Source organism: Bison bison, unplaced genomic scaffold (assembly GCF_000754665.1).
Source record: "Bison bison bison isolate TAMUID 2011002044 unplaced genomic scaffold, Bison_UMD1.0 scf7180017864109, whole genome shotgun sequence".
Classification (NCBI taxonomy): Eukaryota; Metazoa; Chordata; class Mammalia; order Artiodactyla; family Bovidae; genus Bison; species Bison bison.
Window position 1 is genome coordinate 2,224,080 of NW_011494681.1, and position 11,860 is coordinate 2,235,939.

The window sequence follows — 11,860 nt, forward strand, 5'->3', positions numbered from 1 at the left end:
TGACTTTGAGCCTTATTTTCATTTTGCATTTTTAAAATTAGTTTCCTCATAAAACTTTTTTTCCCACAATACTTTGTGATGAAAGTTTGATGTGAACCTTCAACCACAGATCTATGTTAGGAAAGGTAATTGAAAAACATTATTAAGATTGCTACCCCTGGTCTATATTTCAAGACTTGACTGTGTCTGCTGTTGATAGAGCTGAACATATATACTATCTGCTTTAAAATTTTATTTATATTTTTGGCTGTGCTGGATATTTGTTGCTCCGTTGGCTTTCTCTAGTTGCCAAGAGTGGGGCTACTCAAGCACGGCCTCTAGGGCTTGTGGGCTTCCGTAGTTGTGGGGCAGGACCATAATTGCTCAGTGTACTGTGGAATCACCCTGGACCAGAGATTGATCCGATGGCATGTCCCTTGCATTGGCAGGTGGGTTCTTCACCACTGGCCCACCAGGGAAATCTTACAACATTGGCTTTGTAAAAAAATATTTATTGAAATATAGTTGATTTATGACATTGTGTTAGTTTCAGGTGTACAGCAAAGTGATTCGGTTATCTGTATATAAAATTCATTTTTTACACTCTCTTCCATTATAGGTTTTTATAAGCTATTGAATATAGTTTCCTGTGCTATACAGTAGGTCCTTATTGGTTATCTATTTTATATACAGTAGTGTGTGTATTTTAATCCCAAACTCCCAATTTATCCTCCACCTTTTCCGTCTGGAGCTATGAATTTCCAAACTGTATGACTGTGAGTCTATTTCTGTTTTATAAACAAGTTTATTTGTATTAATCTCATTTTTTAGATTCCACATATAAGCGATATTATATATTTATCTTTCTCCATCTAGCTTACTTCATTTAGTATGATAACCTCTGAGTCCATCCATATTATTGCAAATAGCACTGTTCCATTCTTTGTTTTTAATTTTAAATTTATTTTTTAATTGAAGGATAATTGGTTTACAGAGTTGTGTTCACTGTGTGTGTGTATATATATATATATACACATATACATACATATATATGTATGTAGTTGTTTAGTCACTAAGTTGTGTCCAACTCTTTGCCATCCCATTTTCTTCTCCAAGGTGTGTGTGTGTGTGTGTGTATATATGTGTATATATATACCACATCTTTATCCATTCATCTGTCAATGAACAGGTTGCTTTCATGTCTTGGGTATTGAAAGTAGTGCTGCAATTAACATTGGGCTGCATGAATCTTTTCAAATTATTATTTTCTCTGGATATGATTTTCCCAGGAGTGAGATTGCTGGATCATATGGTAGTTCTATTTTTAATTTTTAAAGAAACCTCCAAACTCTCCACCAATTTACATTTCCACCAACAGTGTAGGAGGGTTGCTTTTTCTCCACATCCTCCCCAGCATTTACTATTTGTAGACTTAAAAAAATATTTATCCATCTACTTGGCTGTGTTGGGTCTCAGTTGTGGCACATGGGCTCAGTAGTTGTGGCACAGGGGCTTACTAGCTCCACAGCATATGGGATCATAGTTCCCTGACCAGGATCAAACTGTTGTCCCCAACCATGCAAGGCGGACTTTTAAGCCATTTTTTGATTCAGTTGTTTGTTTATAACATCTACTTTTAAAAAAGATAGATGGAATCGGCCAGATACCATTTGAACCTCCCTTCACTGGGTCTTGTTGCAGCATGTGGGATCTAGTTCTCTGACCAGGAATCAAACCTGGGCCCCTCCCACTGGAAATGTGGTGTCTCAGACACTGGACCACCAGGGAAGTCCCTCAGTCAATCTTAGTACCATTAAAAGTGAGATACTTCTTGATGTGATCAAGTAAGAACTACAAAGCACCTTCTTTAAGTATTCATGATTCCTCCAAATTCAACTCAAATCTGATTAAGGCTTAGACTTAACCAGCAATTTATATGAAATATAGGTGATAGAAAAATATGTTTTAAAAAACCAACCAAACACCAAGAAGATGTAATCAGGTTTCATAGGACAAATAACCTAATTTCTCCAACAAATTAAATAAATTTAAAAAGAAGGGTGTAAGGGGAAGGTGGGCTATCAAAAAGTAAGTCTTAAGAGACATAATCAAATATGTGCCTCATGATTTTTATTCAAACCAACTGATTCAAGACACCAAAATTTGAATTAAGCCTGGGAATTTGATCATTTTCAGGAATTAATATTAGTAGATGTAATTATGTTAGGGTGGATATGTTCAAAGAAAAAAAATCTTTACCATAAAATGATGTCTTGGACTTGCTTTAAATTATTCCAGAAAGAACCCAAATAAATATATATTGTGAATATAATGAGGATACTTATTGTTAAAATTGGGTAATGGATATGTAAGAGGTCATGATGGAAACAAACAGGTTATTCCCTCCACTTTTTTGTTTGAAATTTTCCATAATAGTTTTTTTAAAAAAATATTGCAAGAAACTGCTTTTCTTGTGTCACATTATACTGATACAGAAAGCACTTTCAAAAGAAAAAGTCAAAAACTGTTTTTACAACTTTATAATAAATAACATTTCAGAGACAGTATTTTGAAGGATAATAATTATTTGAACAAAGTTCTATTTTTCTCTTTTCATTTTGAAATAATTTCAAGCTTATTGTTTTTTAAAGTTGTAAAAATAGTACAAAGAATTCTCTTCACTCAGCTTCCTCGAGTGTTTTTGTGTTGCATATTGTCGTTGTCCATTTGCTAAGTCTAGTCTGACTCTGTGACCTCATGGGCTGTAGCACACCAGACTCCTTTGTCCTCCACTGGCTTCTGGAATGTGCTCAACTTCATTGAGTTGGTGATACTATCTAACCATCTCATTCTCTGCCACCCCCTTCTCCTTTTGCCTTCAATCTTTCCCAGCATCAGGGTCTTTTCCAGTGAGTTGGCTCTTTGCATCAGGTGGCCAAAGTATTGGAGCTTCAGCGTAAGCAACAGTCCTTCCAATAACTAAGTATTCAGGGTTGATTTCCTTTAGGATTGAGTAGTTTGAATTTCCTTGCAGTCCAAAGGACTCTCAGGAGTCTTCTCTAGCACCACAATTCGAAAGCATCAATTCTTTGGTGCCCAGCCTTCTTTATGGTTCAACTCTCACATCTGTACATGACTACTGGAAAAACTATAGCTTTCCTATACAGACCTTTGTGGGTATAATCATCAAAACCAGGAAGTTTACATACTATTAACTAATCTGCAGGCTTTATTCAAATTTCATTAATTGTCCTACTGGTCACCCTTTTCTGGGCAAGGATCTAATCTAGGATTATACATTGCATTTAATTGTCATCTCCCTTTAATCTGGATAGCTTCTCAGTCCTTGCCTTTCACCTAAAGTCATTGAAAGTTTTGAAGAATACTGGTCATCTGTTCTATAAACATACCTCAAATTGGGTTTGTCTGACATTTTCTTCTGATTAAATCAGTGTTACCCATTTTGGCAAGAGTATCACAGAAGTGATGTTGCATTCATCTCAGTGTATCATATCTAAAAGGTTCATAATGTCAGTATGTCTTGTTACTGGTGATGTTAACCTCAATTACTGTTTATCAAGTAGTAGTTGCTGGATTTCCTCACTGTAAAGTTACTTTCTTTCTCTTAGTAATGAAAAAGTATCTTGTGGGGAGATTTTTTTTGAGACTCTGTAAATATCCTCCTTCTCAATATTTTCTTGCCAGCAACAAGAATTACCCTACCATTTGTCAAACATTGGTTTTGTATTTCCATCCTTTCTTCTACATTTATTAATTAGAATTCAATTCTAAGGAAAACCTTTCTATCTTCTCCCATTATTCTTCTCCCATTATTTCTCTGTTCTCAGTTGTTCATTTTTATCAGCATGGACTCATGGATATTTATTTCATTCTATGTGTTCTAATCCATTGCTATCACTTTGTTGCTCAAATTGTCCTCGATTTGTCCATAAAGAGTCTCTTTAAGTGAACTATTTATGAGTTAGTTTAAAATTTTTAATTTTTTATGTTTAAACATACATATTTATGTCTGTTTATATCTCTTTTCCATTTTCCTATTGGATTTGTCCCTCAATTTTGAAGAGCTTTTTTGTGTATTAAGATATTGCCCTTTTATCTGTGATGCATGTTATAAGAATTTTCTCATAGTTTGTGAGTTGCCTTTTGGTTTTGGTTGTGGCATTTTTTGCATACAGTTGTTTTACCTACAGTTGTTTACATGTCAGATTTGTTCATTTATTATTGCTTTTGATTTTAAATAATAGAAAACCTTACACTAGGGTTAAAGGAGAATTTACTCATGTTTTCTTGCAAGAGTTATGTAGTTTCATATTTTATATTTAGATTCTTGATCCATTTGGAGTTTATTCTCATGTATGGTGTGACATATAGCTTTTTCCAAATAGCTACCCCATTGTCCCAGCAATGTTTATTAAAAATCTCATCTTTGCTGCAATGATGTAAGATGCCACCTTTATTATATGCTAAATTTCCTTATGCATTTAATTTTATTTCTGCATTTTCTATTCTGTTTGCTTAGTCTTTTTGTCTATTCATGCATCAGTACCACACTATTTTAATTATAAACATTTTTAAGTTTTAATGACCAATAGGGCAAGTCCCCTTCTTATACATTTTTATGTTTTTTTAACTTAGCCTGATTACTTAACAGCCACAGTCTTTTTTATGGGGAAAGTATACCTTTTTAAAAATGTTTATTTAGTTATTTATTTTTGGCTGTGCTGGGTTTTCGTTGCTGTGTGCAGGCTTTTGTCTGGTTGTGGAGAGCAGGGGCTACTCTAGTTGCAGCGCTCAGAGTTCTTCTCATTGTGGCTCGCTGGCTCTAGAGCCCAGGCTCAATTGCTGTGGCCCTCGGGCTTAGTTGCTCTGTGTCATGTGGGATCTTCCTGGCTCAGGGATAAATGATACCTTTTTATTGCTGCCTTCCTGACAAAGGAAAAAAGCAATCTGCCTAGTTCTCTCCTTATTATCATCACCATGATAGCATTTCTACGATCATCATGATGTCATCCACATCAGCTATACTGTCTATGTACTAACCATTTTATGCACATTTTCTCATTAATAAAGCATCAGTACTCAGGTAGATTTTGGGAGGAATTGAAAATATGTTAAGTATCTTTTCCTTCCCCAAGCTCACCTCCTCATTCTTAGCATGTGAGGAGGTTTTGGTTATTTGAATCTAATTGTCCTGTTCATATCTGTATTCATGGGAGTTTAGAAGAGAATCCTTTTTGATTGGAGATATTAGAAATAGATGGTATCTCCAGTTTCCTCATTTTAAATGCAAACATGAAGGCTTGGGGAAGGGAAGTCACTTACACCAGTAGAGAGAGATGGAAACAAGTTTAGAAATAATCTAATCCAATTTTATGGCAAATAGATGGGGAAACAGTGGAAACAGTGGCTGACTTTATTTTTTTGGGCTCCAAAATCAATTCAGATGGTGATTGCAGCCATGAAATTAAAAGAGGCTTACTCCTTGGAAGGAAAGTTATGACCAACCTAGACAGCATATTAAAATGCAGAGACTTTACTTTGTCAACAAAGGTTCGTCTAGTCAAGGCTATGGTTTTTCCAGTGGTCATGTATGGACATGAGAGTTGGACTATAAAGAAAGCTGAGCGCCGAAGAATTGATGCTTTTGAACTGTGGTGTTGGAGAAGACTCCTGAGAGTCCCTTGGACTGCAAGGAGATCCAAACAGTCCATCCTAAAGGAGATCCAACCAGTCCATCCTAAAGGAGATCAGTCCTGGGTGTTCATTGGAAGGACTGATGTTGAAGCTGAAACTCCAATCCTTTGGCCACCTGATGCGAAAAGCTGACTCATTTGAAAAGACCCTGATGTTGGGAAAGATGGAAGGCAGGAGGAGAAGGGGACAACAGAGGATGAGATGGTTGGATGGCATCACCGACTCAATGGACATGAGTTTGGGTAAACTCTGGGAGTTGGTGATGGACAGGGAGTCCTAGCATGCTGTGGTTCATGGGGTTGCAGAGTCGGACACAACTGAGCAACTGAACTGAACTGAACTGAATCCAATTTCTTGGTTTTACAGAGGCAGAAGTTTGAGTGACCCACCCAAGGTCTTATAGCAATAATAATACCGGTGGGTCCTCACCATGTATCAGGCACTGTTCTAAGAAATCAATATAGTTTATCTCACTTATTACTCACAGCAACCTGAAGAATTATTAATATTATTACCTCCAGTTTGTAGATAAGAAAACTGAGGCTGAAAGTAGTAATTTGTTCAAGGTGAGCCAGCCAGCTGGCACAAGGCAGAGTTGGGATTTAAACTTGGGTGGGTTACCCACCAGACTCCAGTGCCCCCAGCAATCCTCTGGCATTGCAGATACAGAGCTCAAATGAGCAGACCCAAGGTTAGTGCTCAATCACTCAAAACTTGCTTATTTTAACCAAGAACTAATGTTGAGATTATACAAAACTTTTCCGTAAAAGAAAAAGCAAACACACAAAATAGTTTATATTGTTTTAACAGTGCAGCAGGAGTGTCCAAAAAGTTCATTATCCTGCAGTGATAGTTTTTTTTCAACATACAAAGTTTTAATTTGCTTTAAACATCCACACCAAAAAGACAGGCTAGTATAATGCTGAAGTGTTTTAAATTAAATTGAAATACTCTGATATTGCATAACTGTTTCAACATGCGTATCTTAAAAAATGAATTTTCTTATATAACTGCAATATTATTTCCTACAATATCATTATCACACCTAAAATTAAAAATTTGCCTAATAGTCCATTCTTGAATTTCTGCTATTGTCTTAAAACTCTTAAAATTTTTTTTTAAAGTTTGGGTCTAATCAAACACCAAGATTGCTTTTTCTCATTTTATCTTTAATCTCTTTTATTTAGAATGATCCAATTATTCCTACCCTCTCTTTTTCTTTCTCCCTTCCTTACTTCCTTGCCCTCTAACCCACGCCCTGCCCCTCACCCCCCACACCTCTCTATTTCTTTTTTTTAAGTGACATTCACTTGTTGAAGAGACCTGGCCTGCAAACCTGTGCTAAGTCCATCTTTTTAGGTATATCTGTTTCCTCATAATGTCATTAAATTGGAGGAGGAAATGGCAACCCACTCCAGTATTCTTGCCTGGAAAATCCCATGGCAGGCTACAGTCCATGAGATTGCAAAAGAGTGCGACATAACTCGTCAAATAAAAAACAAACAGCAATGTCATCTAATGGGACTTTCCTGGTGGTCCAGTGGCTAAGACTCCACCCTTACAAGGCAGGGGGCCCGGGTTGGATCCCTGGTTAGGGAACTAGATTCTATGTGCTGCCCCTAAGACCCAGTGCTGCCAAATAAATAACTAAAAATAAGTACTGAAAAAATAATAATGTCATTTAATTTGCTCCTGTATTCTCTATACTTCCTAATTTTGAATGGCTTGATTAGATTCAACTTAAATATTTTTGGCAAGATTATTTCATGGGTGAAGCAGTATGTTATGTATCAGAAGCAACCTGGTGTCAAGTCACCCCATCAGCATTGACACCAAGACAAGGTTTTTTTTATTTTGGAGAAAATATTTGCAATACATGTATTTGCAAAGTGTTACAGTTGTATCCAGACGTACAAGTGTTGTTGCTGTTGTTCAGTTGATAAGTCCTTTCTGACTTTTTTGCAGCCCTGTGGGCTGTAGTGCACGAGGCTCCCCTGTCCGTGGGATTCTCCAGGCAAGAATACTGGAGTGGGCTGCCATTTCCTTCTCCATGAGTCAAGGTTTTAATACACAGATCCCTCCTCTGCAGAACCACATTCTACCATTTTGACCAGCAAGCAATCAGGGACTGATATCTCCACACCATCCAAATACATAATTTCCCATCAGCACTTCATATAATAGGCTCAGTATCCATTGGAAATCCTTGCCTATATCAATCATTTTATTCAAAATGGCGACTTTCCCCCTCTGTCTTATCTCTGTGCTCACCAGCTGGCAAGGTTCTGGTAAAACGATAGCTTTTTTACCCTTTTGAGTTTTAATTCATTTTTTGTTTTAATTTTTTTCTAATAATAATCTTTAGAAAGAGCTTTCTTCATAAACTATAAATTATTTGACTACTTTGAAATATATTTCCTACTAAAAAGGATAAATGCTTAATTTTTTACCTTTAATTGTCAATTTCAGAGTAAAGTGTTGATATAAGTCACTTCCAAAAGTGGCACGTGAGGTTTTTCAATGATAAAAATGAAAGGGATTTCTACTTGCAGTGCTTTTCCACTGAGATGCATTTTATCACCTAGGGAGCTCATAGCAGGTCACTGCCAGATTAACCTATAACAGTTTAGCCAGTTCTGAGGAACTAGATTTTAACATTGACAAGTAAAAGAAAGGTCAATATCAATCAGAAAAAGGTAGGTAAATGAGATTAAAAAAATAAAGGGATAAATTTTTAAAAATTGAAGTATAGTTGATTTACAAAGTTGTGTTAATTTCAGGTGTACAGCAAAGTGACTAAGTTTTATTTATACAAGTACATGTATGGGCTTCTGTGGTAGCTTAGTTGGTAAAGAATCTGCATACAATGCAGGAGACTCTGGTTTGATTCCTGGGTTGGGAAGATCCCCTGAAGAAAGGATAGGCTACCCACCCCAGTATTCTTTGGCTTCTCTGGTGACTCAGTTGGTAAAGAATCCACCTGCAATGTGGGAGACCTGGGTTCCATCCCTGGGTTGCAAAGATCCCCTGAAGGAGGGCTACCCACTCCAGTATTTTTGCCTGGAGAATCCTCATGGGCAGAGGGACCTGGCGGGCTATAGTCCGTGGGGTTGCAAAAAGTCGGACACAACTGAGAGACTAAACACAGCGCATGAACATATATATATGTGTATTTTTTTCAGATTCTTTTCCATTATAGGCTACTATAAAATATTGAATATAGTTCCCTGTGTTATATGGTAGGTCCTTGTTGTTTATCTGTTTTATATATAGCAGTGTGCATACGTTAAATCCAAAACTCTCAATTTATCCCTCCCCCCAAAATTTTTAAAATTTTCTGTGTCAGAGGACATTATCAACAGAGTGAAAATACAAATCACAGAATAGGAGAAAGTATCTGCTAGAGTTTAGTATCTAGACTATATAAAAATGCTTACAACTCAACAAAAAAAGAAACCCAAATGATTCAATTAGAAAATGGGCAAAGGTCCTGAATAGTCATTTCTCCAAAGAAAATATATAAATGGCCAATAAGCTCATGAAAAGATGGTCAACTTTATGTGTCATTAGGGAGATGAAAATGGAAACTACAAGATACCACTTATACCCACTCAGATGGTTAGTAATTTTTAAAAACCATAACTATACTCCAATATAAAATAAAAAGAACAGACAATCACAAGTGTTGACAAAGATGCAAAGAAATTGGAGGTTGGAACTCTCATACATTGTTCATAGGAATGTAAAATGATGTAGCTGATGTGGAAAACAGTTTGGCAGTTTCTCAAAAAGTTAAACAGAGAATTTCAGTATGAGTCAGAAATGCCACTTCTAGGTATATACCCAAGAGAACTGAAAACATGTGTTCACCCAAAAACTTGCACACAAACAGGTATAGAAGCATTGTTCATAAACAGTCAAAAGGTGAAAATAATACAAATGTCTGTCAGCTGATGAGTGGATAAAGAAAATGTGGTACACTACAATAGAATATTATTTGCTACAATATGGATGAGCCTTGAACTATTATATGAATTCAAAAAGGCAAACATAAAACGTCACATATTTATGATTAATGTGAAATGTCAATGTAGGCAAATTCATGGAGACAGAAGGTAGATTAGTGATTGCCAGAGAATGAGGAGAAGGGGGAACTGGGGACTAACTGCTAATGGGTACAAAGTTTCTTTTAGGGGTGATAGAAATGTTCTGAAATTAGATAGTGGTAAATCCCATGGACAGAGGAGACTGGTAGGCTGCAGTCCATGGGGTCGCTAAGAGTCGGACACGACTGAGCGACTTCCCTTTCACTTTTCACTTTCATGCATTGGAGAAGGAAATGGCAACCCACTCCAGTGTTCTTGCCTGGAGAATCCCAGGGACGGTGGAGCCTGGTGGGCTGCCGTCTGTGGGGTCGCACAGAGTTGGACACGACTGAAGCGACACAGCAACAGCAGCAGCAGCAAAGGTTATTATGGACAGAGGAGACTGGCGGGGTATAGTCCACGGGGTTGCAGAGAGTTCGGACATGACTGACAACTGAGAGCTAACTAAAATAATGGTTGTTACACATCAGAGCAAATATACCAAAACCCACTGAATTGTAGAAACTAGTGAATTTTATTTTATATGAAGTATTTCTCAAATTTTTAAATGCTATAAGTTTAAAAAAAAAAAAACGTCAACAGAGAGAAAGCTAAACAAGCTATCTGGGATATGAAACCATTATGTTGACCCTTAGTCACTTAAAGTGGTTCCAAAATGATATCAGATGATACTGCCCCGATGAGGCAAAAATGAATCTGTGATGGTTTTTCTTCTGTTTCAGTTTATTGCAGCAGTAAAAATGAATCAGGTGTTATAAACAAGTAATAGAAGGACACTATATAAAAATTATGATGCTGTGTGACCTATTAAATATATATAATCATTTATATAAACTTTTTCTTTTTTTATATTTTATTTAATTTATTTTTTTATCCTTTGGCTGCATTGCAGCATGTGGGATCTTAGTTCCCCAACCAGGGATCGAAGCTGCACCCCTCTGCACTGAAAGTACCGAGTCTTTAACTACAGGACCTTGAGGAAAATCCCTATATAAACTATTAATACAGATATATATATATATATATGAGTTTTAAACTGCTGTATATAACAATATCATTTATAACTTCAAAAATGGTAGTGGTGTGATCATGTCTAAGAATACAACATATTAAAAAAAAAACCTATTCAGTATCCATACAAGCTTAGCTTATATGTACACAGAGTATCTCTAAAAGGGTGTAAGACACGCTGATAACATTCTTTCCCTGGGGGTGGGGAACTAAAAGGCTTAGGTGAAGGGAGTCTTTTTACTATAAACCTTTCAGTACCTTCTTTTTTAAAAATTTAGGTTTGGCTGTTCTGGATCTTCATGCTTTATGCTGCAGAGGCTTTTTATCTAGTTGTGGAGAGTGGGGGCTACTCTTGATTGCAGGCTTCTCGTTGTGGTGACTTCTCTTGTGGAGCACAGGCTCTAGATTCCACGCAGACTTCAGATCAGATCAGATCAGATCAGTCGCTCAGTCGTGTCCGACTCTTTGCGACCCCATGAATCGCAGCACGCCAGGCCTCCCTGTCCATCACCAACTCCTGGAGTTCACTCAGACTCACATCCATTAAGTCAGTGATGCCATCCAGCCATCTCATCCTCTGTCGTCCCCTTCTCCTCTTGCCCCCAATCCCTCCCAGCATCAGAGTCTTTTCCAGTGAGTCAACTCTTCGCATGAGATGGCCAAAGTACTGGAGTTTCAGCTTCAGCATCATTCCTTCCAAAGAAATCCCAGGGCGAATCTCCTTCAGAATGGACCGGTTGGATCTCCTTGCAGTCCAAGGGACTCTTAAGAGTCTACTCCAACACCACAGTTCAAAAGCATCAATTCTTCGGCGCTCAGCCTTCTTCACAGTCCAACTCTCACATTCATACATGACCACAGGAAAAACCATAGCCTTGACTAGACAAAACTTTGTTGGCAAAGTAATGTCTCTGTTTTTGAATATGCTATCCAGGTTGGTCATAACTTTCCTTCCAAGGAGTAAGCGTCTTTTAATTTCATGGCTGCAATCACCATCTGCAGTGATTTTGGAGCCCAAAAAAATAAAGTCTGACACTGTTTCCACTGTT